At 40.4% G+C, this 5,000-nt stretch overlaps 1 long non-coding RNA gene across 2 annotated transcripts in view; it reads right to left on the bottom strand.

The window, feature by feature from the left end:
• LOC137983398 (uncharacterized) overlaps positions 1-5,000 on the bottom strand; it is an 8,002-nt gene that overhangs the window by 1,882 nt on the left and 1,120 nt on the right. Inside the window, exons 2-3 of one of the 2 annotated variants that reach the window (XR_011118953.1) lie at positions 4,657-5,000; positions 1-3,586 (exon numbers count right to left, since the gene is read on the bottom strand). The exon at positions 1-3,586 is cut by the window's left edge and continues 1,882 nt beyond it; the exon at positions 4,657-5,000 is cut by the window's right edge and continues 88 nt beyond it. This is a non-coding gene — a long non-coding RNA (uncharacterized lncRNA). The remainder of the gene's footprint in view (positions 3,587-4,656) is intronic. The other variant, XR_011118954.1, reaches the window with a different exon arrangement.

Genomic DNA, 5,000 nt, shown 5'->3' with positions numbered 1-5,000 from the left:
CGTGAGCAGTAAAGTTCACCGCTCGAACGGTTGCTTAGAAACGCTATAAAACCGTGTACTTAATCTTGAGCTTCAGTGGGAAAGTAAACTGAAGCAAAATGGCGCCCTAAAGCGTGATAACCAGTAGCATCGAGGACGGCAACGACATCTCGAGTGAATTGCCAATAAAAACGCAAATGTCGGGGAATATATAACTGAATTAAGTCAAAAAGAAAGTGGCTGGGCAGGAGCAAATAATCACCTAAGCGGATGACAGAGAAAAAGACCTCCGGAACACTGGTTGCCTGAGGTGTGCGTTCTAGAAAATCTAAAAGAAAATTAACTTCAGTAGGGGAATAAACGGAAGGAAGACAAAAACGCTGGCCGAGTGCTCAGAACCACAGTGATCACATGAGGACGTTGTAAATTGAATGGCATGCCTTTGCAAATAAGCTTCATAAAACGGACTGCAGAATGAAAGTAAGGTTCTTACTGGTTTGAGATCGAGTTACTATTTTACGAGGAGGGGAGATTTTATGCATCCACTAGAGAGATCCTTACCGCTCAATACCGAGGCACACGAAAAGGAATTAAGTTAAGTGCGACTGAAAAAATAATCTACCCTACTAACTTATTAGTCAGCTGTGGGAACTAACCTAGGGTTCTAAGTGTTTGAAAATACATTAGGAATGTTCGCTTACTGTATCCTTATGCTCCGACTGGTCCTTCTTGGTTGTTCCTTTGTTCTTTGATCTTCTTCCTCTTCCTTGATCTTCTCCTTGGTGGACGCTGCAACAGCTCTTCTACGTGTGCGGCTGATAATCTGGTAGGGTCTCCTGCTCTAGTTTCCTCTAGTCCCTCGTCTTCTTCTCCTCTTTTCTCTTATTTTATTTATTTATTTATTTTTCTTCCTTTGATTTTCTTTTTTCCACTTTTTTGTACTGCTTTCCTGACTTTGCTCAGGCCTTTTGGTCCTTCTCTTTCTTTTCTTTCTATTCGGCCGGTCAGGGCGGTCGGCAATTTGTTGCTCGAGCTAGTTCTTTTGTTCCTTTTTGCTGGACTCGACTTGTCGAGAATTACCCGGATTCTCCACCAGCTTGTTGAAGGAAAATCTTTCGGGGGAAGTAAAGACTCCTCAACACTCTGGTTGTCTCTTAGCTTTATTGGTCTTCTCGGGTCGTTCTTCGGCTAGTCCTAGCTAAAACTCTCTAATTTGTTAGAAATACAGCTCTTTTTATATGTTGCTGATTCGACTGAACAATCAAGTGCCAATCACACGTTAAAATGACGCGCGAAAGACGCACTACGCCTGCGCGTCAGCACATTAACATACTTTTTCCACAACAAAGAAAGGAGTTTGTCTCGACGAGACCTTACAAGTTTGTCAACACCAGACTAGCACGAACGGAATACGACAAGCTACAAAAATTACAAGAAACTAGTTACAATATCTAGAATTAAGTTAAACAGCAAATTTACGGAGAAAATGGTGATTTACGATTATTACATAACAGAGTCAAACAATAGACAAAAGAAAGAAAGGACAAGCGTAAGCGCCGCCTTATCCATAAATTTATCTGGAACACGTGTTCCAGGCAGAACAGGACAATTACTGCAACACAGGTGTTATCTTTAATTACTTTATCGGAAACCTAAAAGAGATCGCTGTTGTCATGAATGCGATCTGGAACCGCAAGAACAGGACAAAAAGGCCCAGAGGTGAACTGAAAATAAGTTGCTTCTAAAAATACGGTAAAAGACTTCGTCTGAGGAAAACACAACTGAGTGAAAGAAAAATAACCATAGTGATACCAAAAACTAATTAAAACATTCCTAATGGAAACCTAGTTGGCCTAGCGCACCAAACACGCAACGGGCTTCTCCACGCAAATGCAAAAATTGCGTTCACAACTGCGAGGATCATAGCTTCAATTGATTTCATATCCGCAGTTCATATATGATCCATTTCATATATCATTTCATCAAAACTTATTTTCATAAGAACTTTGCACCTAGACTCGCTTTGAAGAGGAGGCAGACATTTCAGGTCAATTTGCTGGGCTCCTGCGTCTTCGCGCAAGCCTAATAAATGAAATAAACGTTAATATTAGAAGTGCTCGTACTTAATTGTCCTGATGTGTGTGTAACTTTTGTCTATGACCCACGACTTCTAATATGTACGTTTATTTCACTTATTACGCTTGCGTGAAAACGAAACAGCGCAGAAAATTGACCTCCCATGGCCTGTCTTGCTTCCTAGCTCAGTTAGCACTGCATGGGTTCGAATCCCGTTGCTGCCAGCTGGAGTAGAACTATAAGAAACAAGTGCTTATATCTTATTACACTGAGAGAAATAGCCGTACAAATTAAAAGTGCGAGTTATAGACGAGAGTTGGAAATGTTTCTCGCACTTATCAAAACAATTCAAAGCTGCCCATTTCCGAGTTGCTACATGCCTCAGTTTCATAGCGAGTCCTGGTGCACAACCATTCAAATGGAAATGAGTTGCGTATTCTTACGCAAATCAAACTCATTTCCCTTTCAAAAGTTGAGCACCAAGACTCACTTCGAAACCGAGGCAAACAGAAACTCGGGAAATGGCCTATTACTATGTCCTGATATGTGCGAGAAACACTTCTAACTTTCGTCTATAACCTGCAACTTTAATATGTACGTTTCTTTCATTGACAAGCCCTTGTATGAAAACGCACAAACCCAACAAATTAACCTGCTCCCATCTGTTTGGTCTTAAAGGGAAACTGTCACGAGAAGCGCATGTGCTAGCGTCTTGTGAAAACTTGAAAAGTGTTAGGTTAACTTTTTTCAAGTTGAATCGACAAATTCAAAATGTTGTCCACTGGGGAGGGCCATGGTGGACAAAGGAGAAACTCCGGCGAATATACATGACTCATGCGTGAATCCATGATGGCGGCTAGAATTTTCCGTGGGCTCGACAGCAAACAAACTCGAGCATGCGCAGCTCATGACAGTGCCCCTTTAACCCAGTTGATTGAATTTGAATCTCGTTATAGCATTGCAACGACTTCGCATGGGTTTGAATCCCGCTGAGGCCATCTGAATTTTTTTTGTCTCTTAGAGACAATTCACTACTTGCACAATCCCATAATACACTCCGATTTTGATGAGGGAGGAAAACCGGAGTACCCGAAGAAAAACCCTAGGAGTCAGATTGAGATCGACTGAACCTCAGCCCACATACGACCTCGAGGCCAGGGTTGAACCTGTGTCACAGAGGTGGGAGGCGCGGTTAATAACCACTAAGCCACCCTGACTCACCGTGTGCTGACCTAAAAAACTCTGCCAAGTTACTAAAGATTCGCTGGAGCAGATTCGGAGCCACTTTAAATTTACTTCAAACAAAATGTTATCTTGGCAGAGATGTACTTTTAGCTTTTAAGCAATAAGATGTGAGGATTTAAAGAAAATAAAGGATGTCTACGCTTCCAGCACGCGTGGTAGGTCAGAGGTTCACACATAGCTTTTATGAAATGCCAGTGCTCGGATGAGATAGTGTTATGACTCGCAATTGTCTTCTTTTCCTTTTTCTTGTGGAAGAGTTTATTGTCCTTCAAAGTCTTCTCAACACCTGAAACGAAAGCAAATAAGGAAAATAGTTGCAAGTTACAAGAAACTCTACATGATGGTTTTTTTAGGAGGTGGGGAAATTTCCATTTGCTTTTATCTCTGAATGAAAGTGTGTGAACAATGAAGTGTGCAAAATTACTTAAGATTTGCTGAGCAGACTCGGAGCCACTTTAAATTTTCCATTTTTGAGTGGAAACTCTAAATTTACTTCAGAAAGAATTTTATATTTGCAGAGATACATCTCAACGCTTATTACTTTCAAGCAATCATGATAAGATGAGGGTTTACTGAGTCTGTTTTGAAGATGTAAGCGGATTAAAAGGAAATACAGGATGTTTTTATTTGATTCTCGTGTTGTTGTGGTAACTTTATCTTCAAATTGTACAGGCGGGTAGGAATGGAAACATGACGCTAATTTGAGGTAAAACCGACTAGGCAGTGGAGGCCAGGGAATGTAAGGATTTAAAAAAAGTCTCCCGTTGCTTTACTTGCAAGCAGTCGTCCTTTTATCCTCAAATCATATGGGCGAGTGGAAATGGAATTACTAATCACACAGTTTTGACTATGTGTTTACAAACAATCACACATTGTATGTAACAAAAGTAAGGGTGCACAAGCCCAAAAGTATCATTAAAGTATTCAAACACCAGCCAAGTTATAACATCAGTACTGCTGGTCTGGCCTGCAGACACATAAGTAATTATTGCTTCATACTGTCCATGCAAATGAGAGTCTACAATGGCAGCTACAAAGTAGCAGAAAGTGTTTTTCATCGACTGTGTAATCAACTAGCTTTGACTTATTTCGTAACCCCAAAACATTCCACTCAGCAACTTTCAACCCTTTTAACCTTAACAGTTATCAGCATTTAAGTTCACCCAACAGTTTCACTGCTAGATCAAACATAAGGGTCACAGGAATAAAGCAAAATGGTAAACCAATATTTCCAGTTAGCAGAATGAGAAATTTGAGGGGGATAGTAAGGAGAATAATTTTTATGCATGTTAATAGGTACTGTGGCTCTAAGGGTTTACAACAAAATATATACAATCATATGACTTCAAAACTTGCCTGGTGAGAGGGGCAAATCACCACAAATACTAGATTTGGTCATCATCCTCATATGGATTAACAACAGATGCAGAAACAGCAAAATTGGGTCTTCTCCAACTGAAAGAGGTCGTAGCCACAAAGAAGAGCCAAATAAGAGAAGGCTCCATCACACACCAAAACTCGAACATGGAACTTGTGTAAAGTAAAAGCCTGAATTGGTCTCAATTAAATACATCCAAGGAGAAATCTGTGGTCCCATGAGCTTGAACATGTGAACTATGGGCCAATAACATCAAATTTTGATGTTAAATCTCTGCACAAAAACTGAAGGATATATGAGGTTTTTTGCTTATCATGACACA

The sequence above is a fragment of the Montipora foliosa genome, chromosome 13 (assembly GCF_036669935.1).
Source record: "Montipora foliosa isolate CH-2021 chromosome 13, ASM3666993v2, whole genome shotgun sequence".
Classification (NCBI taxonomy): Eukaryota; Metazoa; Cnidaria; class Anthozoa; order Scleractinia; family Acroporidae; genus Montipora; species Montipora foliosa.
The sequence above is the reverse complement of the archived record's forward strand: the minus strand, read 5'-3'. Positions and strand labels throughout refer to the sequence as shown.